At 44.5% G+C, this 24,881-nt stretch overlaps 1 protein-coding gene across 3 annotated transcripts in view; it reads left to right on the forward strand.

Moving 5' to 3' along the window:
• The window catches only part of LOC126336721 (Ig-like and fibronectin type-III domain-containing protein 1), a 2,308,230-nt gene that overhangs the window by 1,211,232 nt on the left and 1,072,117 nt on the right, over nt 1-24,881 (forward strand). For all 3 annotated transcript variants that reach the window (XM_050000693.1, XM_050000696.1, XM_050000702.1), the window contains one exon: nt 306-364. The gene's annotated coding sequence lies outside the window, so the exon portion shown is untranslated. The remainder of the gene's footprint in view (nt 1-305; nt 365-24,881) is intronic.

Raw genomic sequence — 24,881 nt, forward strand, 5'->3', positions numbered from 1 at the left:
CACATTTTTTTAAATCAACTGTTTGGATGGCCCTCGTACTTAGGAGATGAAGCTGACGTGAGTTCTACTTAATCTGTGCGGTTGCGCTGAAATGATAATCATTTGCTCTTCCAAGCGTGTTGTACCCTTCACGCTACCGCAGTTCTTTTGCACACCTTTTTCATGGCGCTGTAGTCTTAAATAGTAGCATGTTCCTTCAGCCCCGCCGTTATGTGCTGAACTCCCAGATTTTATTATTGTGGTTACCACCTTACCCTTGCCTAGAGCACGTCACAAACGGTGAGTGACTCACGGTTTTGTTTCAGACCGCGACGCGTTCCAGAGGACTCGCGGCCGCAGCAGAGGAAGTCGTCAGCTTTATAAGGTAAGTGCTCCCCGCATTAAGTTCTTCGAATCACCGGGCCCTAATCTGGATAAATGACGACCGCACCGCGTCGCACCCCCGCCCCCTGCCCCCTCCACCCCCGCTCCCCACCACGGTCCAAATTGGATTACTTAGTGCGCGAGCGTGACGCGGTTATGCAAGCCGCCGCCGCCGCCGCGGCTCAGCCCAGTCCAGCAGCGTTCGCCCATCCACTCCACTCCACTCCTGCCTGTCCCAACCCCATCCCAGGCGGCCCTCCGCTCCCATGCGAATCACGTCTCAGCCAGTCTGTTGTTACGCACCAATCAACCTTCAGGCTCGCTGCGACGTCAGGAATCCCGTTGGCAGGCGCAGACGCAAAGGAGGTATCTGACTGGTACGACGCACCCAAACGAAGCCACGTGTAGCACCGCTAGCTGCGAGATGTTGTTATATACTCTCGGGTACACCCCGTTGCTCTTGTATTACACGTTACACCCCTCAGTTTCACGATACAGAGCGTAATGGTGTACTGGTTGCCCTGCGTAGAACAATATTTATTCATATTACACGTTACACCCCTCAGTTTCACGATACAGAGCGCAATGGTGTACTAGTTGCCCTGCGTAAAACAATATCTATTCATATGGAGTTACGAACAGTGCAATGAATTAAGACTTCTCTGATTCCTGAGATGCGAGCATCAGAATTCATGAGAAGAAAATTTACCATTCACCGTAATTGCTTTTAAAAACAATGTCGATTTATTATGTATATTACTGAAAAGCAGAGAGACACATTTAGTAGGGAAGTGGAGTGGACTCGTTGTGCACTGAAAGTCGAACACTCCTTATTAAAAGCATTTATTAACTTTCGTAGCCCATCCACCTTTCTTATGTATTGGCTGGACAATCAAAGGCGTGCCCTACCATTTCACTTCTTTTGCTAACGGCAAGTGTTAGTCTCTTCGTTTATTGCAATCCAACAGTTATTTGATCAGTTCCATTTTAGAGCTAAATTCTTTTGTTTTGTTTCCTTAGCATACATGTACAATAACTTATGCAAAGACAATACCCCAAAAAATTTAAACAACAGTACTGAAACATGTTTTAATACAACCTCCATTCAGAAACGTTGCTTTTCAATACCTTAAGTTGAAATTACGAAATGACAATACCAGAACACAGTTCTTTTATGATGATCTACAAATTAATAATTCCGGAGCACACTTGCCATTAAATTTCCACAAGTTAAATCACCCTACCAAAAGTATTTATGAGAGTACTTGATAACAAATAATTTAACCAAAGCTTACGTAGACAAGTGTCGATAGTTAATCGAAGGAAAAAAAATTATAAAATTCGGTTTCCTAAGAACGATTACCAACATATTAACGTGAGAGGTCTCCACTATTTCCGGTAATTACTACACTGTGTCAGTACACAACAAGAAAAATTACAGTGTACTATATAAGTGTACAATAACAGAAAATACAGCGTTCTATCAAAGTAGGATGCACGGACTTACTTTAATTAAAATTACTTAACCTATACCTACTCCCTGGACCCTTCGTGCCTTTGTACTATTCGTACCACACCTCTCAGGCCAGACTACCAGAACAGCAGGTTCTTCTCGACCAATACAGCAGGTTACTGTTCGTCCCTTATTTCCACCAAACCAAATCAACTTATTCATTATCGGCGCTGTCCATGTTTCTCCCGCTCTTAAAATCGGTTTCACAACACAGTTCTACGAGGATCTTGAACTAAATCCTTCATCGGGGGAGATCGAAACCAGTCCCTTAGCTTTCAATGACCAAAAGTTTCAGGAGATGCAAAAGCGACATACTGTTATTCTACAGAAGATGGCTACCGTGGCGTGCCGCCTTCTTCCGCCTTCGGAACTGGCGCAAATCTGAGCATGCGCCTTCCTTCACACAAACAAGCTCCTCGGCTCCCAGCAGCCTCACCAAAGCCGCCCACTCGCTAACCGTTACGCTCGCCAACTCTTATTGCGCGTGCAGAACCACTTCTCCTCCTTGCCCGCGCGCACCCTCCCTCTCAATGGCTTCGCACGCCAGATCCATATAACCAAAGACATGATATGAATGTCAATCGATCCCAGTGGAAATATCGAACCATCTAATATGGTTGATTTACTCTTTTTTCTACACTGAAGGGCCAAAGAAAGTGGTATAGCCCTGCCTATTCAAATACAGAGATATGTAAACAGGCAGAACACGGCGATGCTGTCGGTAAAGCCTATGTAGCACAACAAGTGTCCGGGGCAGTTGTTAGAACGGTTACCGCTGCTACAATAGCAGGTTATCATGATTTATGTGCGTTTTAAAGTGGTTTTATAGCCGGCACGCGATTGAAAGGACACAGCACCTCCGAGGTACCCATGAAGTGGGGATTTTCCCTTACGACCATTTCAAGAGTATACCGTGAATATCACCAATCTGGTAAAACATGAAATCACCGACACCGTTACGACCGGAAGAAGATCTTGCAAGAACGGGACCAACGACGACTGAAGAGAATCGTTCAACGTGACAGAAGGGCAACCCTTCCGCAAACTGCTTCAGATTTCAATGCTGGGCCATTAACAAGGGTCTGCGTGCGAATCGTTCAACGAAATATAATTTATATGAGTTTTGGAGCCGAAGGGACCACTCGTTTACCCTTGATGACTGCAGGACGCAAATCTTTACACCTCGCCTGGGCCCGTCAACACCTACATTGGACTGTTGATGACTGGAAACATGTTGCCTGGTCGGACGAGCCTAGTTTCAAATTGTATCGAGCGGATGGACTTGTACGCTATGGAGACAACCTCATGAATCCATGGACCCTGTATGTCAGCAGGGGACTGATCAAGCTGGTGGGGGCATTGTAATGATGTGGGGAGTGAGCACTTGGAGTGATATGGGACCCCTGATACGGCTAGATACGAATCTGACAGGTGAGACGCACGTGAGCATCTTGCCTGATCACCCGCATTCATTCATGTCTATTCTGCATTCCGACGACTTGGGAAATTCCAACAGGACAATGCGACACCCCAAACGTCCAGAATTGCTATATAATAGCTCCAGGAAAACTCCTCTGAGTTTAAACACTTCTGCTGGCCACCAAACTCCCGAGACATGAACATTATTGAGCATATCTGGGACGCCTTGCAACATGCTGTTCAGAAGACATCTCCACCCTCTGGTTCTCTTACGGATTTATGGACAGTCCTGCAGGATTCATGGTGTCAGTTACTTCCAGTACTACTTCATACATTTGTCGAGTCCTCGTCACGTCGTACTGCGGCACTTATGCGTGCTTGCGGGGACCCTACACAGTATTAGGCAGGTCTACCTGTTTCTTTGGCTCTTCAGCCTATGTTAAAAAATATTAATAACTGTGAATGATTTTATCTAATTACTTACTCTAGTCTTGATCTCGAATGCGGATGTGAGAGACATTGTAAGTGTACTCATGTTACTTTTTGGTTAAATAAATGTGTTTATTTGCTCTTAAAACCCTTATTTACGCACCTTTAGCACCTCTGCATATAAGAAGTCTAATGATAACATTTTTCAGAGTATCAGAACGCGCAATACAGCACGAGCCTATGATTGATTGCTGGCCATTTGCACTGTCGCGGAAATAACTTACAAAGTCTCCTTTTCAATTATATTGTTTCAGTTTAGTGTAAGTTTTCATTAAATTCTTGTGGTTCCGCATAAAGGCTATCTTTTGTCTCAGCTACTGAAATTCACAAGGATTAACTTACTCCAAAATGATCAGTGATAAATATGCCACACAATAATATTTCTCTACGCGAACCTATGACATTGAAGCAGTATTAATTCCAGCGAAATTGCAATGTAAAAAAAGAACCTGAGATATTTTGTTAACATATGAGCTAGTACGGCGCTTCACACCGCACTTTACGTGTTTGATACCGCGGTGATTAAACCTTCAATTAATATTTCCATAAAAAAGACAGTGTAATTTGCCCGCGATAAACTGTGTTGACACTTTAGTGTGTGTGGCGTTATTTGATGGGTAACTACACGCATATGTGCCTACAAATAATACAGTTTAATGAACTGCACATGTACACACAATTAAAGCACCCCACTTGACGTTAATAACAGAACACAACAACATATCTATTAAAAACAAAACAATACTTTTTGTGTTCTTCTACAGCACCATCTTTCCTCGAGTGCAGTAATCCAACATTTATGTTGCTTGCGAATCATATTTACATGTACAAGATGTTCCAAGAAAAAAATCTAATTTTAGAAAACTGTATGGTCTACATGAATGAAAGTGGGATGATTCTTAACTCACGCTTAGTTCTACAAAGTTTTACTTTCAGGAAAACCACCCGATGTTACATTCATGCACACCCTGAATTGGACCACTTTTTTTTCCGCGAGGGCGGGGTAGCCGTGCGGTCTAGGGCGCCTTGCATCGCGTCACGCTTCTCGCGACACCCCTCGTCGGAGGTTCGAATCCTCCATTGGGCATGCTTGTGTGTGTTCTCCCTAGTTAGGTTATGTAATGTGTAAGCCTAGCGACCTATGACGTCAGCAGTTTGGTCCCATAGAACTTCCCACGAATATCCTTTGGGACACTTTTTATTATTACGTTTAGGATATGCATTTTCATTTACTCTCCACCGCACGCTCGGAAGCGTCCAAGCGATAGCCAAGCTCACCCCGTAATTTTGCGATCATGTGTGTTTTCTGTTGTTGAAATGTCGCGTCGTAGCCCATACAAAGCTGTTGGGAAAGGAGATACAAAGATGCAGCCTTTCAGGAATCCACAATGAAATAAAGTCACATGCCCTGGCGCCTGGTAACGTTGGAGACCACTGGAGTGCTACACGAGATACAATTAAGCAGAAGCAGTATCGAACTCCCGACGAAAATCACATTACGCTGTTGTTACTGAATTGCAACTTTTGGAACGGAAAATACAAAACACTCTTTGCTGCTGCCTAATTTCCATTAAGCCTGAAACATATTGAGTAATTAACGAACAAACGAGGAGTGAGCAAGGGAGCTAACTGCAGTAGGGGGACGTCTAGAAGCAAACACGTTAACAGACAATTTACAACTGGCGCCATGAAACTTTCAGTTTCTGTGCGTAATTCAATATTCGACCAAGACCTTTTCTTCACTCACGTAAAAAAAATAATGTGTTGTGAAATCGGATGATTCTTTTAGTGACACCCTGTACTTGCTGAATGCCTGTTGTGAAGTTGAAGTTGTCGCGAACCCCAGGACTTGTCTGAATACGGAAGTTCTTTGTACAGCCCCATTAGTGATGTGACATTTCTCTTACAGACTTACGAGAGCAGTTATAGGAGGACCTACACTTTAACGTGGACACAGTTCAACTAGGCTTTTTCAGACATTATTTCTTTGGGTGAAATAAGAGATAATCCCAAGACTAACTGCGTTTGATCCACTGAGTCATCCGTATAAAAACAAGGACAATGCTTTATTCGCTATGTGAAGAGCAAAATACAAACTTGACCCTGTGTAAATAATATAAACGAAACGAAGATACGGAACACAAAAGAACAAATGTAATTAATAGGTATCTGTTCGGTGGGAAAAGCTAAAGAACAGTACCGCCATAAACTGAAAGTATTTTTTTTTTTTTTTTCAAAAATAGAGGCAAGGGCCTAGCTTATGTGTGCAACGTAAATGTGAAGACAGTTGGGAAAAATCGATGTAGGGAAAAAAAAGACCCAAAACGCCCGCCCGATGAGCTATGCGGTCTAACGCACTCCTTTCCGGGCGGGATGGCGTGCCGCCGGCTGCTGTAGCCGAGCAGTTCTAGGTGCTTCAGTCCGGAACCGCGCTGCTGCTGCGGTCGCAGATTCGAATCCTGCCTCAGGCATGGATGTATGTGATGTCCTTAGGTTAGTTAGGGGACTGATTACCTCAGATGTTAAGTCCTATAGTGCTTAGAGCCATTTGAATCATTTTTGAAGGCGTGCCGGTCCCCAGCACGAATACGTCCTGCGGATTAGTGTCAAGGTCTGGCGTGCTGATCAGTCAGTGAATGGTTTTGAAGACGGTTTTCCATCTGCTTCGGTGAATGCGGGCTGGTTCCCCTTATTCCGTTTCAGTTCACTATGTCGGCGATTGCTGCGCAAAGACTTTCTCCACGTACGCGTCCAACATAATTACTCTACCTCGCAAACATTGGAGTTACACTTGTGTGGTGTGAGACTTCCAGGGGGGGGGGGGGGGGGGTGGTTCACTGAGGGCCGAACCACACAATAAACGCGGGTTCGGTGTGAGGTGGCGGTGGGGTCAGTGGAGTGCTGTAGCCTGTTGTGGGATTGTGTACCACTGCGTGCTATTGCGGGGACGAAGCGTCTGAGTCGTTTCTAGGTCCCCAGGTCCATGCAATACAATACAATACAAGACCCATGACGAATAGAAGGCTTCAGCACTAGCAAAGGTAGCTAAAGAGCCCGTACTACGCGACGAACGACTTAGTGTTCGATCTATTAGAACGAATACATCCACATTTGGTCTATGTTTACTTAGCTGTGGACTAGACGCTAGAACCTTGGACTCTTCAAGAAGTCTGCGTCACTATTAGAGGGTTTACACGGCAGATACAGTATCCACCTACCGTCTAGTTCATTGATCACAAGTCCTTCTAAAAATGTACCACGGTGTTAGTTGTGACGGTTCACAACTAGATTGCTTGTGACAGGCTAGCAACTGACTTTAAAACTGTTATTCGCAATATAGAGCAAATGGTGTGCCTATATGGATGAGATCTCTCTTTGATTGTCAGTATCCAGCGTTGGACAGGGGAAATAATGTTAAACATTTGGCGTTTTCTCGCTCTTAACTTTCAAAAGTGTTGACTATTCCGCAATAATTTTCGTTCATTATTTATGAGCTTGTCTTGAAACTCTCCCCACTTTGCGAAATGTTGTTCATCTGAGATCTTGCGTTGTCTTCTTACTGTGCTGGTGTTTTTCCAATCCCTTTTCCAGCCGTTCTTCATATATGCATGACATTTATGTCTGTTCTGATACAAATTTACTATCTCCCCTCCTCCCTCCGCCTTTCCCGCTCTCCCTCCCTCCCTCCGTCCCTCCCTCCGTCCCTCTCTCTCTCCTTATCTCTCTCTCTCGCTCTCTCTCTCTCTCTCTCACACACACACACACACACACACACACACACACACACACACACACACACATTGGATTTCTGTGTAAGACATTGATCTACGTTTTTTCAAGGAATACGTTAACTAGCCAAATAAACTCACAGTAACATCATGTATTTACAAATCAAAAGCGACTATTATAACAATATAAAGAAGGGCCTACAGAACCCAAAAATGTAGAAGAAATGAAAATATCGGCAATAACGTCAGACAAAATCTGTTTTCAGTCGTAATTTCATTGGAGTAAGTATTCCGTGAAGTATATTAACATTTTTCAGATCTGAATAAAAGTACCCACTGAGGACGACATGAAGGAGCTGAAACAAGTTTGGGTATTATAAATAGTTCTGTCTACAGGTGGACCTGAAATCCAGCAATTCTTTAATGCTACTGATGAGTAAATTACTTAAGTCACTAACAGTAACGAAAGAATGACGGTAGGAAGGGAAATTTAAACACGGCGTCACGTCAGCGTCACTATTGTTATCGTCGGAGAACAAAGCCAAACAATGACGCACGAGGAAAAAGAATGGATATTTCGAAGAAATATCCGGGCATTTGTCCAAAATTATTCAGGGAAAGTGAAGAAATCGATATGATTTAATTAATGCCATCTCGCTTGGTGACAACGTTAAAGGGGTAAGTGGAGACTATACGGAATTCCCTGACGAGTAAATATATCGTATAAGCCAAGCATACTACAAACATCTGTGGTGGAGGCAACAGGGACTAGTATAGACCCACTCTTTTGCAACCACGAATTTTGTTTGCTACGGAAATTATTTCATAGCCGAAACGAATAGTAAATATCTGTTTCTCTGTATGTCTGAACACACCACCGCTGCGTATATTACTTCAACTTTCAAGGTGCCACCGAGGGAAGTAATGAATTATTAACACATTGTAATCGTATTCAGAAGGATCGGCGTTCATTTCGCTGACAGACCACGCAAATTTCGGTTTTCCGTTGTTTCCGTAAACCGTTTAAGGCAAATGTCAGGATGTTTCCTTTGGTAAGAGTGCTGCTGCTTTTTTTCTCCGATCACGATCTTGTGGTCTATCTCTAATGCTCTCGTCGTCGACTGGATATTTGAACGTAACGTATCTTCTTTCTTCCGTAATAAGACGCTGGAATAGTTGTCTGAATACTGGCAATCCCAGTGCAAGGAGAACTTTCATCTGTTACAAAAAGAACTTTTCAAAGTATTTTCGCACCGCTCGCCGTACCTCATTGCGCTGCGGCCGTAACAAGATTGGTAATGGTGCAAGTCAAGAGTCTCTTATTCTTCTTCTACCTCGAGCCACATATATCTTTCAATTTGCTGCGAAGTCCAGTCTGGACAGAGTTTGTCATTCGACACAAATAAATGGGTCTGAGCGGAGTAAGCGCCGGAAATGATTCACGCTCGTTTCGCTTTGCACCGGTAAACGCCGTTCCGTCTTTGTTTCTGCGCACTCCACTGTAAGGACATGCTGCGTTAATTTCCTGCTTACAGATTGCTCATTTTCTTTACAGTGGAGAGCTGTTTATCTTCTCCTTGTTTATCCAGAGATAGCAACCTCTGAGTCATAAAGAAGAAAAGGGAAAGAAAATAATCTCCTTAGTGGGACGTAAATCCGCCGAGAGCTGCTACTGCTCCAGGCACGCGAACTCCTCCATATTCTCACTTCTTTGTCTGCTTTATGTAAACATTATGTGCGTGTGAGGCAAACGGTGCTAGACAAAACATTTCTCATTTGGCCAGAAAATATCTAATTGCTATGTAGTTTCAAATGGCGCAGTAATTTCACAAAATACTCTCCTCTAAGTGTAGTAATATTCCTATTAGAGAGTGACGCTTTGCAATAAAATGACGTAATTTCCAAAATTCTTTGCTTATTTATCTTTTCTCAGACATTTTACCAACGTGTGGTTTCATTCTATACGCAATTATCGTTGTTGTACAAACAACTGCTATACTATGTGATCAAAAGTATCCGGACACCTGGCTGGAAATGACTTACAAGTTCGTGGCGCTCTCCATCGGTAATACTGGAATTCAATATGCTGTTGGCTCACCCTTAGCCTTGATGAAAGCTTCCACTCTCGCAGGCATACGTTCAATCAGGTGCTGGAAGGTTTCTTGGGGAATGGCAGCTCATTCTTCACAGAGTGCTGCACTGAATAGAGATATCGATGTTGATCGGTGAGGCCTGGCACGAAGCATGTGTTCCAAAATATCCCAAAGGTGTTCCATAGGATTCAGGTCAGGACTCGGTGCAGGCCAGTTCATTACAGAGTTGTTATAGTCGTGCAACCACTCCACCATAGGCGGTGCATTATGAACAGGTGCTACATCATGTTGAAAGATGCAATCGCCATCCCCGAATTGATCTTCAACAGCGGGAAGCAAGAAGGTGCTTAAAACATCAATGTAGGCCTGTGCTGTGATAATGCCAAGCAAACCAACAATGGGTGTCAGCCCCCTCCATGAAAAACACGAGCACACCATAACACCACCGCCTCCGAGTTTTACTGTTGGAATTACACATCCTGGCAGGTGACGTTCACCGGGCATTCGCCATACCCACACACTGCCATCAGATCGCCACTTAGTGCACCGTGATTCGTCACTCCACACAACGTTTTTCCACTGTTCAGTCGTCCAAAGATTACGCTCCTTACACCAAGTGAGGCTTCGTTTGACATTTAGCGAAGTGATGTGTGGCTTAAGAGCAGCCGCACGACCACGAAATCCAAGTTTCCTCACCTCCCGCCTAACTGTCATACCACTTGCAGTAGATCCTGATGCAGTTAGGAATTCCTGTGTTATGGTGTGGACAGATGTCTAGTTATTACACATTACGACCCTCTTAAACTGTTTCTATCTCTGTCAGTTAACAGCCGAGGTCGGTCTGTAAGCTTTTGTGTTTCCATTTCACTATCACACCGGAAACAGCGGACATACGGGTGTTTATTAGTGTGGAAATCTCGCGTACAGACGTATGACACAAGTGACATCCAATCCCCTGACCACGTTCGAAGTCCGTGAGTTCCGCTGAGCGCCCCATTCTGCTCTCCCACGATGTCCAATGACTGCTGAGGTCACTGATATCGAGTACCCAGCAGTAGGTGGCAGCACACTGTACGTAATACGAAAAACATGTGTTTTTGGGAGTGTCCGGATACTTTTGATGACATAGTGTATATTGTAATAGTGCAACGTGACACTTTAATCTCTAGCTACGGACGATGCCTCGAATATACAAGTGATAATTTTCAGCCTGACTATTGGAATGCTCCATGAACTTGTCGCAGTGAACAATAGAGGACGGGTGTTCTTGTAGCCATATTGATGAACCAGGCACTGTATCCACTTCAGTCCGGGTAAGTAAGCAGTTCATGCGACATCCGTAAAGCCAAATTCTGAAACCAACTTAAAATGAAGTAACAAATGAATCTGTCTGATATCACAGACAGTGAATCGCAGTGTAGACACAGTAACAAATGTGGAAGGTAAAAGACATACACATACATATAGCCTACGCGGAGAAGAAGCTATGAGGACTTGAAAAACTTTTTTATATGCAGGGGTAAAGAAAGCATAGCAGCGCTTGGAGAAAAATGTTGTAAAGTGAAAAATGTCAGCCATTGTGCGACTACATGGCGCCTCTGAAAGGAACGACTGGTGACTTCCCATTGTGGAGACAATGGTTACCAACGGACGACCTCTGCTACGTCACACAGGAAGCCCCTCTGCCGCGACGTCATTCAGATATTCCGCCATCTCTCTCCCTTCCCCCTCGGCGCCCCTCCACCCTCATTCCAACTCTCTTCCTCCACCACTGCCTCCTCCCACAGCCTTAATTACCTCCGAAGAATCCGTACTGGGGCTGAAGGCTGTTCAGCAAAACGCTGACAGTACAGGAACCTTCCGGTGATCTTCGCATTGACTCACTGTATCGTTTCTTTCATCTTACCTTCCCTTGCCTGGCGACTGTGAAGCTATGTCCCGTTACATTAACATTATCTCCTGTGACAAGTGTTCGTTTTTTCCACCACTGAGCAGTAGCAAAATACAAATAATGGATCAATAGCTCGATGAGTAGACCGATAAGTAAATGTTAACATATATGTTCGAGATGGTTACATGCACATGGAAAAACAAGCCGAGGAACGAAAAATAGCATGCATTACGATGAAGTAAACTGGACTGTAAGACCATATGAAAAAAATCACAGAGCTTGTATTATGAAATTATTCATATGTATCCTAAGCTGCAAAGAAATATTGTAAATATTCACGTTCGTAAATAGAGGTACAAGAAGAAAAGACAAGGTGATGTGGCTCTTCTTAAGACATCAAAGAATGACTCCATGGTACTAGAAAGAGCTGAGAGGGTAAAAACTTGAGGTATGGACAAATATTAGAATATATTCAACAAACAATTTACGACTTCTACGACCTTTGAAGCAAGCTGTCCTTGGGCGGTGTCAAGTGGTAAATGACTGCCGTGTCGCCATGCCTCGAAGTTACATAGCCGCATTGCTAGCTGTGACGTCACTGGTGGTCTATTCCTCGCCATATATGGTAATGTTTTCGTCCCGCATCAATCGCGCACGCTTCAACCCTGTGATGGTTCTATCCAAGACGGTGCTGAGCTGGAAATTGATAGTTTCTCCCTTATTTACGGTTTTTTTCAGATATCTTTATTTCTACAGCATCTTTTATAACGCTATCGCAAAGCAGAATCCGTTGTCGATTTTCTAAAGCGTGGTCAGCTACGATTGATTTTTGAGGATAGCTAAGGCGGAAGCACCTCTCGTGTTTCACCCGGCGTTGCTCAACTGTTTAGCCGGCGTAGTAGCAGCCACACTTATTTGGTATTTGCACACTTCAGGCGTTCTCATCCCTAGGTCTACTATGCAGGCCTAATGAGCTATAGTACTTTCACTGAACACTGATAACCGTTATGTCTCCTGAGGAAATTCCTAATCTTTCCCGCCACTGGCGCACAAAAAGCCAAATACGCAAGTTTCTAGCTCTCTTCTTCGGTGCTGTTTCTCCTGCGCGTCTTACCAGATGATGATGAGCGTCTAGCACTGACGGGTGGGAATTCCCATCTGGGGAAGTTCGATCGCCGAACTGCAAGTCTTTTCAGTTGACCTCACAATAGGCGACTTGCGTAACTATTATGATGAAGTGAGGATGAGGGCAACGCATTACCTAGTCTATGATCGGAAAAAATCTACGACCCTGCGGGAAAGGAAACGGCCCGCTGCATAGCTGTCAGACACGCTCATCACTCACGTCAGATAATGGGAAGGACGTCTCAGCAAAAATAGCCGGTGACACCTGGCGGTGATTATAGCCATTTTACTGGAAGAATTTTGGCTTGGAAGAGGGCACCAGTGACGTCACAGCCAGCAACGCTGCTATGTAACGGTGAGGCTGCCTTGGAAATAAGACAACACGTGACTAAGGAGAGTATAAAAAGCACATTAGTACAGGATAAGAGGCTATTCCTGGCCAAGAGAAGTCGAGTGGAATCAAACACTAGTCTTACACTGAGGAAGACATTTTTGAGAATGTACTTTTGGAGCACAGCATTGCATCGAAGTGAATCATGTAGTGTATGAAAAACATACAAGAAGACATGTGGCTCTAGTAAGTAATTTATTTAACGATTAGTTCCGGAGCCTAGAAACCACATTATCAGGTGAAATAAGGTGAATCATGGCGTTAAACTTGCAACACGGACGAAACCGAACAGAAGAGATCTGAAACATTTAAATGGTGGTTTAAGGTTTGATTCCATATGGAAATAGTTGTGCTCAGCAAGTGTGATAGGTAGGGCAATCAGTCGCAGTGAATTTTTTTCATACCTACATTTCGGTCATTGAGTGACCATTTTAGTGCAGCAAATCCATGTTAAAACATTAGAAACACTTTTGCATGCACTTTGTCACAACTGGCTTATTCATACCAAAAGTTGTATTCACACTAAAAACCTCTGACATAAATAGCCCTCTGACATGAATAGCAGAGGTGGGACTATGTGCATACCAAATTAATTTGCATTTACTGCCCTTAAGGCGCCCACACAGTGACTCATATCTAGATATGTAATAAACATCATTGCGACTAATTCCTGTACCCTTCGTATTGCGTTGTATTGTATTGTTTGGAACTGGGGACCTAGAAACGACGGAGAGGCTTCGTCCCCCCTGTAGCCCTTAGTGGTACACAACCCCACAACAGGCCACAGCAGTCCACTCACCCCAACGCCGCCCCACACCAAACCTAGGGTTATTGTGCAGTTCGGCCCCCAGTGGGCTCCCCCGGAAACTTCTAATACCAGACGTGTGTAACCCCAAATGTTTGCGTGGTAGAGTAATTATGACGTACGCGTACATGGAGACAGTGTTTGCGCAGCAGTCGCCGACGTAGTGTAACTAAGGCGGAGTAAGGGGTACCAGCCAGCATACGCCGAGGCAGATCGCGTAAAAAACTATCCACAGGCTGGCCGGCACACCGGACCTCGGCACTAATCCACCGGGCAGATTCGTGTCGGGGACGGGCACAGCTTCCCCCCCCCCCCCCCCCCCCCCCCCCCCGGGAACGTATCACACCCGGCGAGATTAACGCCAATGTTTGCGAGGTAGAGTAATTATGGTGTACGCGTGTGTGGAGAAAGTGTTTGCGCAGCAATCGTCGACATAGTGTAACTGAGACTGAATAAGGGGAACCAGCCCGCATTCGCCGAGGCAGATGCAAAACCGCCTTAAAAACCATCCACAGACTGTCCGTCACACCGGACCTCGACACTAACCTTCCGGGCTGATTCGTGCCCGGGACCAGCACACCTTCCCGCCCGGATAGCAGTGCGTTAGACCGCATGGCTAACCGGCTGTACCCTTTAATTCTTGGTTTGAATCGGGCGCTAGAGAAGAATGTTGAAAATTAAGTGGACTGATAACAAATGAGGAGGTTCTCCACAGCACCGCAGAGAAAAGAAACATATGAAGAACACTGACAAGGCGAAGGGAGAGGACGGCAGGACATATGTTAAGACATTACCAAAAACCTACAGTCTTACAGGGAGATGCAGAGGGTGAAAACTGTAGGGGAAGACAGAAATTGTAATGCATCCAACAAGAAATTGAGGAGATTGGGTGCAAGTGGTATTCTGGCACAAGAGAGGAATACGTAGCGATCTGCATCAAACGAGTTAGGTAACAGACCACGCAAAAAGAAAACAAAAAAATATTTCCACTATGTGCCATCTGGCCCCGATATCGGACTATATTTTTCAAAGGGCCCATCCAAGTTAAGCGAACTGTGTAAGGACGGAGGGTTGAACTGTCTCGTCTTCTGAATACGAGTCCGAGGTGTTCTCACCATTCCACCTCCCGAGCTCCGGTCGTTAAGGACCGTGCACCAGTGTTAGCTACACAGTAATGCGCTCGAAGTGACTGGGACAAAGCATACAGAGCTTAAATCGTCGTAATGGGAGCATCTGAATTAGGCTTCTAGCGAATGAGTACCCGGAATCGCAAGCACTGCGGCCCGCTTCTTGGAGCGGGGTTTCCAATCAGCCCAGGTGAGTCGCGATGAGCGACACACAGCACCGCGCAGCTGGGCGCCAGTTGCCTGCCATTCCACCGCTAGCCGCTACTGGCGCAGCCTTCCCCGGGCTGGGCCTTTGTGTATTCACAGTAACTGAAAGGCTGTCGGCTCCAGCCGCACCTTTGTTTGCCGGTGAATGCGTTGTCGCTCTGCGGCAGAGACGGCAACGACCCAGTAGCTGCCTAGCTGCCTGTCCCAGTCGCTTCGCATCGCTACCTCGCAGCGTCGCTGCTCGCCGAGAGAGTAATTTCCCCAGTCGCACAGTCGCCTCCACCAGAAGAAAAACTGGCGACGTTACGTTGCCACAGTACTCAGAAACCGAACGATAGTGAGTTTTCAACACATTTCGTGATAATGCGCAGGCTCTCCAGAAACTAAAAATGCACGTCTAATCAACAGTGAAAAAAAAGCCTTTTCCATTGTTCTCCGTATGTCTGTCGTAAGTAATAGTACTGCAAGTGCTGTATTATTTTGCCCGAAATTTGGTTTAAAATCGATCCATCGTTTGCAGATATGAGCAAGTGTAGTTCTTCAGCTGACTGGTGTGTCTTGTTACGGTGAAACGTTCCTTGTCGTCTGTCGTTTCGGTGTTTGCGTGACAGGAGACGTACCACGCGTAGCCAGCGTACACACGCTCTTAAGCTCTCCTGTTACGGGATGTGGAAACCAAAGTGGAAGAGGAGCTGGAGACTCAGGCGCGTGGAATTTCACGTTCCACTGCACTGCGCCTCGTGAAACAGAGTCAAGCATGTCAGATTTTTACCTCAGGTTGGGGGGGGGGGGGGGGAGAGGGACTGCGGGGTGGTAAAGAGGGGGGGGGGGGGGGAGGGAAGGAACGTGGCCAGTAAACAAGATATTGTTTCTACGCGACCCGTCACTTCCTTTCAATTTAGTGCCGCCAATGTTAGCCTTGTTATCTGGAAACTCTACACAAGTCGTATATCTTTAACATTCATTGTAACCTACAACGTTTTATATTGTGCATACAGTTATAAGTTATGTTAACAGCAACCATTGGTAGTATCAACGTAGAAATAAAACAGAATATTAAAAGTAAGAATCAGTTTAAAAAATACCACAAAATAAAAGCAAGTGAGTACCTTCCAGCTTATATTAATAGATATGTTATTGGGGGCCGCGATATAACTCGAGATTTGCCAATTAACTACAATTATACCCACCTCTGAACCCATTGTCGCTCACACTGAAGGCTATGGCATAACAAGGCCTTTCCGTCGTTTCTAGCTCCCCAGTGCAAGTTTACCTTACCGTAAAATTTTGTATAAAATAAATACATCTGTCTCTTGGTTTTATTGCATGCCTCTAGGATGTATCCTGCTGGTATATATTGTTGTATGACGGTCAGCAGATTCGAGGAATCTCCTCTGCCATTCAAATGAAATTACGAGACGAATCTCGATCTTGAAATATATTTGATTGTGGTATCACGTATCGATACGAACCTACTGGCGCATTAAGGTTGGCAACGGAATTGCAAGTTACCGTCCAGCGCCGACAGCGGTCTTGCAGAACCCAGCAGACCCAATGCAGCGTTCCTGCTAGGCAACACCTCCGAAGACTCTGATCTACGAGCGCCCTCTGCGCCATAATACAGGAAGGCCGGCGGCAGCGACTAAACCGTCTTGCTCTTTGAGCCACCACACTACGACACATTCGTTCGTGCATCATCCTTGTTGACACTGAGATAGCTGGACGCTGTTTGTTGATGCATAATCTGTAATCAGTCTTCGTACGTTTGAAGAACATAAGATAAGTAAATCCTCTCTTTGCTGTGTTACTTTCTCACTAATTATTTCTGCTACTGTCCAGCTTTCCTACAGCGACAGTTGCCACACCAGTCTGTAGCCCACCTTTCCTTGTCGTTGTGTTCGAATCTGTGTACAACAGTGAAGAAGTACATAACTTCAGAGGGATGGTAGTCAATGCAACACATCGAAAATATAGATATTATGCTTGAGAAAACTGACATTTGACGCTATACTTTAGCCACAATGATAGGAAAAAAATCACACCACCAATAGGGAGTTTTGCGACATAACCGAAAGTTGGTAGGCATGTTTCTACATCTGGAAGATTTCGCACCAGTCGCACAAGAGTACCGCCACTATGAGGTTGCAGATGAGGTTCACTTTAAATACACGCTCTAACGATCATGAGCATTCAATATCTTTGAGACCGGACGTGGTGAGTTGATGTTAGTCAAGAATGCCTTTAAGCCGACAAAGACGCTATTATTAACACCTCACTGAGTTTAAACAAGATCTTGTAATAGGGCTACAAAATTGGATATTCCTCCTGCAATATTGCTCGAAGACTTGGCAGGAATATAGCCACTGTGCACGAGTCCTGGCAGCGGTGGCCACGGGAATCTACGGGGTCGCAAGAAAACCGGGATCCGGACGATCACGTGGCACTCCCAACAAGAAAGACTGTCGTGTTCAGCATATTGCTCTGGCGCATCATACTGCACCAGTGGCAGCAAATTGAGCATCAGTTGGCACCTCAGTGATACAAATAAACGACCTTAAAAATCAGTTACTTCAAGGACAGCTGCGCGCCTGATTCCCTGTAGCGTGCCTTCCACCACTTCAGTGGTGCCAAGTGAGAGCTCATTGGAGGGCAGGGTTGAGGTCTGCTGTCTTTTCTGCCAAAATCTGGTTCTGCCTCGGCGCCAGTGATGGCCGTGTGTTGGTAAAAGGACTGCAGATGAACCTATTTACGTGCTGGAGTTATGGTCTGGGGTGCGATTTCGCGTGACAGCAGGAGCATTCGTCCACGTACATCTGTTGCAACCCAACAGGCTCTATAGAGTACCGAAATGTTGCCTTGACCTACTCGATACCAGACCTGTCTCCAAACGAGCAAATATGAGATATCATCCGGTGACAATCCCAGTGTAGTCAACAAACAGCATTAGGCTTTCCTGTATTGACAGACCAAGCGCAACATGGAACGCCATTCTATAAACTAACATCCGGCACCTGTACAACAGAATTTATGCATAATACATGCTTGCATTCGACATTCTGTTGGTTACACCGGTTATTAATGTACCAGCATATCACGTTTTCAGTGACTTTCCTAGCGCTTGCTTTAACCTGTGGACACGTGATGTTAATCACTTAAATATATTTCCCAGACAAAGGTATTTCCAAAATATCATTACTCCACGTTAATTACTTTTTGGTGATGCAATTTTTTTCTATTGGTGTATATTTTATTTAAACCAAAAATAGGATGTAGATTCAATTGAGTTAAGGAATAAATTATGTTATTTTGTATCTCAGATCGTTGCACAGAAATTTGTAGTATTCTACTAGCAGTTCGCTGTTCATGCCATCGACGAGTCAAGAATCTTCTACCGAGTGAGGTGTCGCAGTGGTTGGCACACTCTACTCATATTCTGGAGAACGACAGTTCAAAGAGCTTGTGCTCCGTGTCTAATGAACTCGATGTCGATGAAACATTAAACTCGATCTTCCTTCTTTTTTAGATTATTTCTATTCACTACTGCATATACACTATTATACTAGACAATGATTACAGGCCCCGTTTTTGACCCATCATATAATGTTAAAATAGACAATTCCTTTTTACCACTAATCAGCGCCCCTTAGCGGTCCAGATACTTCCAAAAGACTCTCAGATCCAACGACAGCCCTGAAAAACGAACATCATAAGCAGGAAACTACACCGTCTCCAACTGGTAACAGTATAAAGTTAGAAGAGAGAAAGACACACATATAACAACACCATAGTTGTGCACTGGGACAATTGAAATTTATTTTCTTGTGCAAGATCTCAACAAATTCATACATTTTTCATCTAACACTACCTTGAGCTAAATGGTTCAATTGGCTCTGAGCACTTTGGGACTTAACATCTGATGTCATCAGTCCCCTAGAACTTAGAACTACTTAAACCTAACTAACCTAAGGCATCACACACATCCACGCAGGATTCGAACCTGTGACCGTAGCACTAACTTGAGCTAGTGGGCGTATCCAGATTCTGATACCTCTATCGACGTAGCACACGTTCAACTATGGGGGGCAAAACTTCATGCATGCATAATCTGCTACACAGGTGCAGTCTGGGACCCGATCTTTCTCGCCAGTACTCGGTACATCTCAGCATCGTTAGGTTCGTCTCGACAGTGATCAATTCTTTTCGGAAGTTCCAGATAAAGCTCGTCAGTTAATGCAGCTGTGCGGTGCGACACTGCTTCTTCTAGCTTTTGGTGTGACATTTTTTGCCTGGCACGACTTTCTTCAGTTCGGCAGAATCGTAGCGGCAGTGCTGTTTATCCGCAGCTGTTTGCTTGTGGTGTAAAGGTAGGCCCTGTGGCCGTTGCTCAAAAAGAGGCAGTCTATCGATCTATCTTCACTAGCCTTTAAAAATGAACGGGAATCAGAGTACTTTTTTTGAAGAGAAAGCTTAGAATAGTATTTATTATGCAGTCGCGTAGTCGACGGGCACGACTTGGATGGTACTGACTTTTCTCCTACATAAAGAAGAAATTTGTGCTAGATTTTCAGGTATGGAGCAGATGAGGAAATTGGCGGTATCAATAATTTCCGAAGTCACATGCACTGTTACACCGTCAGTTTCAACCGTTTCAACGACGAGTATAGAGACGATATACAGGGTGAAGCGAAATCCGCGCACTCGGGCTTCGCAGCGTGACTCCTCACATGCCAGCGATAAAAAAATGTGTTACTAAATTTCGCCCGAGGTGTACACCTGGCAGAAAAAGAACGTTAATGTGCGGCAACAATCTGGCAACATTAAGGCACATGAAGGGTAACTACCTCTGAAAGCACATTTTGCTTGTGCTGTGCATTTGGTGCAGTGGATAGAGTTTGGGGTTAGCTTGCAGGACGTCGAGGCGAACTTTTTTTATTTTTTTTTATTTTTTATTTTTTTATTTTTTTATTTATTTTTTTTTTTTTTTTGCTAATTTCATTCCGCCCAACATGTAATCCTGTATACCGTTTCTTATGTCACATGTATCCCAAATTTACAACACAACAGATACGTGGTTAGACAAATAAGAAATAGACAGTTGAAACAATTAATGGGAGCATGGCGATAACACATAGAAATAGTAACCGACTTTGGACATTATTTGCAAAGCATGTTGGTAGTCCTACTGGTGACGTATGGCCCTAACGGAATGTAGTCGACCTGAACGAGGCAAGAATAATAGTTGGTAAAAATCTATGGGAACATTAGAGCAGGATACAAAGAAAACAGGTTTTTCATCTAGTAGATGAAGTGGTGCGAATAAATTCGAGCCCACGACGTGGAAAGGGCTTCTTTCAAAGCCGACCTATCTTCCATTTCTACAATTGTAGTGTATAAGTACAAATGTTTCCCAGAGAACCCGCTGCAATCGATGTTGATGACTAAGATGCCAGGTACGGTACCACCTGGACTACATTTAGCAAATAAAGAACACATTGCTTGAACCCAGGATCGAACCCTCGATATCCTGCTTGCTAACCCAAAACTCAATCCACTGAACCAATTGTACATAGCTAGCAGACTGTCTTGACAGAGGTAATTACTGTACGTGTGGTTACAGTGTTATCAGATTGCCACTCTTTAACGTCCTTCTTCTGCCGGGTGTACTCGCCAGACGAAATTTGGTGACAGACATTTTTTTATCGCTGGCATGTGAGGAGTCGCTCTGCGAGGCCCGAATGCGCGAATTTCGCTTTACCCTGTGTATTACTGTGCAGTAAATTGATTAAGTCGACCCTCTTATCGACTAGCGACGCATTATTGTTGAATTGCTAAGATGTTCAATTTCTAACTTGAAAAACAAAAAAGGAAAGGAAGAATCAAAATTACAAAGTCCGGAATAGGTTGTAGACCTCGAAATTTTATTGGACTTGACTGCGCACTTGAATGTCATCAGTAATCCGTTAGACGGTGAGAAGCAAATTACAGGGTGACAAATATTGAACTACATGAAATAAAATATTTATAACTTTTGAACGGTTTGCGTTCGGACATTCAAACTGCATGGCTGACCGTGGGAGATGATAGGAATTTGTATGATCATGCATGGTTTGGTTTAGCAACGAAGGCCACTTTCTTTTCGATGGGTTCGTCAGTAAGCGAAATTGGCGCATTTGGGAGACTGAGAATTAGCATTTCGTGAGCGAGAAGTCTCTTCACCCTTAACAGGTGACTGTGTGGTGTGTTATGTCCAGTCACGGAATAATCAGTGTGATTTTCCTTGGTGGCACGGTGACGACTGAATGGTACGTGAAGGTTGTGAAAGATGATTTCATCTCCAGTATTCAAAGTGACCCTGATTTCTACAAGGTGTGGTTCATCCAAGAGGCAGCTCGAGCCCATAGTAATGGGAAAGTGTTTGATGTCCTAGAGGAGCACACTGGGGACTGTATTCTGGCCCTGGGGTGCCCAGAGCCCACTGGCTTGGTCCTCAATTGGCCGCTAAATTCTGCGGATGTGAACACATGCTAGTCTTTTTGGTGTGGCTACATTAAAGACAAGGTGTACAGCAATAGCCCCAAAACCATTGCTGAGCTGAAAACAGCCATTCAGGAGGTCATCGACAGTATCGATGTTCCGACACTGGAGCGGGTCATGCAGAATTTTGCTGATCGTCTGCGCCACATCATCGTCAATGGTGGCAGATATATCGAAGATGTCAACCTAAATCCGAATATCAGCGCCAGCTGGTGAGGCCCAGCGGTTCTAGGCGCTACAGTCTGGAAATGTGCGACCGCTACGGTCGCAGATTCGAATCCTGCCTCAGGCATGGATGTGTGTGATGTCCTTAGGTTGGTTACGTTTAAGTAATTCTAATTTCTAGGAGACTGATGATCTCAGAAGTTAAGTCGCATAGTGCTCACAGCCATTTGAACCATTTTTTTTCGAATATCGGCAGTGACGTTGAGAATTGGCAATACTCTCTTAGGATTTAAAAAGGTTGGTTACAGCGCGCATACACAAGCTCTGGAACCTCAGATATTGTTGTCGCGCTTTGCAGCGCACGGATTAATCAGCAGCAGTTCGGAAGCCAGTGAAGGAGCCCGCCTGCTGTGGTGCGCACGTGTGTTGGGCGAGGGGTCGTCGCCGAGCTGCCGTACTGCCGTGTACGCCAGCAGCGACACAGGATTTGGTACTGAGTTGATATTTTTTATAATTTTCAGAGCGCTTATTAATTTGAAAAAATGGTTTGTGTATGTGCGCTGTAGCCAACCTTTAAATCCCAAGAGAGTACTGCCAGCTCTCAATGTTTACATATTGAACTAAGTGTGTGCACACCGTAGTTTGTTACTAATTTATACTTTTCCATATAGTTCGATATTTGTAACTCAGTACTCCGATTTGATGAGGAAAATTGTTCTTTGACAGAGAACACTGCCTATTTTCCTAAAATGCCTGGCGTTAAAGAAAATGCGAATGGGAGGAACCATTTTTACTCGTTTCCAGGACGCAGTCAATATTAAATCTGTAGTTGACCTATTTTCGAGAATATTTTCAGCTTCAGTAGAACGCACCTGTGTGCATGTGAAAATGGAACTGATCAGTTTGCTACACACTATTTATAAACAAAATTCTTTTAGGTTAAAATTGTCTAAGAGTTCTGCAAAGGTTCCCTTGGGAAGAGCTACCACGGTTCCACAATGGGGCTGTAAACGTGATTTCAGTGTTTCGATCAACATACATGTGTGAAAGACATTTCTTTGATTTTGTGACAACCTGAGTGACGAAAATCTGCAAATCGTTTGCATCTCTTCACGTGCCGTTAGTTTTTCCCTGACACAATATAATAAATAATAGTGAATATCAATTTTGTTTCTTATCTACGTTGTTGGGAAATTCGAAATCAAGCCAAACGCAAGCTGTTCAACGTTCCTTGAGCAGTCGGCATTGCCATCTGATGCAAGGCGTTCGCAGTTTCCCCCTCTTCCCGCCCAGACAGCGTGACATTGTAGTGGGGAAAGTGTGCACACAGGCGAGACACGTACGAGTGTGAGCTCTGCACATGTGCAGACTCCTTAGCCGCCATTGACCTAACACATCCCTTTCTCGTAAAAGACGGATTATAATGATCATTGAGAATAATTCGCTACCGTCTTCACACATACAAAACTTTTAAGACTTCATCCCCACGGACCCTCAACACCCTCGAGAGGGCTGCCTGCTGATGCTCAAGTTCGCGGGATACAAAACTTCTCCACGAAACTGCTTTTTCATGCGGATCTTACAGTGAAGTGGCCATTCCCTGCTAACGCCCTTAGTACTTTCTGTACAGTGCTAGTTTCTGCCAACCCTCTGAGAAGTTCCTGTTTCAGAGAGAGTTAGGAAACACTGGCCATCCTGTGAAATTCACTCGCCTTTGTAAACAGCAGAGTCGGACCAGATCGCCCCCATTTAGTTGGATTAATCAGGCCCATCATCAGGGAATATTGCCCGGCGACAGGAAAATCGGCGATGGCTTTCACAGTAGCAACCACCGACAGCCGACGAGTGCGACCAGGAACTGGTATGTTACAACGGGTGACAAATCTCGGATTAGTTACTTAGTTACACGTTAGTTAGTTACACGCCCCGTAGACCAACTGAACGATTATTTTTCTAAATGGTGAGGAAAATATGATTTTTAGTTTCGGATAAAATAATTTTGATTATTGGTCCATGTCACTGTAACTACTAAAACAGCTACATTGCTGACCTTTCGGCCGACTTGCTGCGATCCACTTCAAGTGTGCCCAATACCGAAACTTATCTTGTTCAAAATGACACCGACCGTAGAAGACTTTGAATTTATTATTATTTTATAATGTTCCGTGTCGTAATCGGTAAGAAAAGAAACCTTACAGGATCAATTTGTTGTCCGTCAGTCTGTCCGAATGTTCAAAACTCTTTTTCACAATAACGGGTAGACGTACCAAGTTTAAATTAAGGTGACAAATTATGGCGTACGGCCCCTTGGTTGTGTAAAAAATTGAACATTCTTCGTCATGGCAGTCAATAGCTCTAGTCATTTACGTCATACACACTGAATAGCCAAATAATTTGGTTTGGGCATGCGTATTCAAATACAGAAATATGTAAACAGGCAAAATACGGCGCTGAAGTCGGCAGCGCTTATATATATGACAAGTGTCTGACGCAGTTGTTAGACCGGTTAGTGCAGCTACAATGGCGCGTTATCACGATTTAAGTGAGTTTGAACGTGGTGTTACAGTTGGAGCACGAGCGATGGGACACAGCATCTCCGAGGTAACGATGAAGTCGGGACTTTCCCGCACAACCATTTCACGAGTGTACCGTGAATATCGGGAATCCGGTAAAACATTTGATCTCCAACATCACTGCAATCGGAAAAAGATCCTGCAAGAACGGTACCAGCGACGACTGAAAAGAATCTTTTAACGTGACAAAAGTGCAACCCTTCCACAGATTGCTGCAGATTTCAATGCTGGGCAATCAATAGACGCCAGCGTGCGAATCATTCAACGAAACTTCATCGATATGGGCTTCCGGGGCGTGCATGTCACCAGGACCTGTTCAAATTGATGGAGGCTCTGTAAGGGTGTGGGGCTTGTGCAGTTGGAGTGACATGGGATCCCTGGTACGTCTAGATACGACTCTGACAGGTGACTCATATGTAAGCATCCTGTCTGATTACCTGCCTCCATTCATGTCCATT

This window comes from Schistocerca gregaria, chromosome 2 (genome assembly GCF_023897955.1).
Source record: "Schistocerca gregaria isolate iqSchGreg1 chromosome 2, iqSchGreg1.2, whole genome shotgun sequence".
NCBI lineage: Eukaryota > Metazoa > Arthropoda > Insecta > Orthoptera > Acrididae > Schistocerca > Schistocerca gregaria.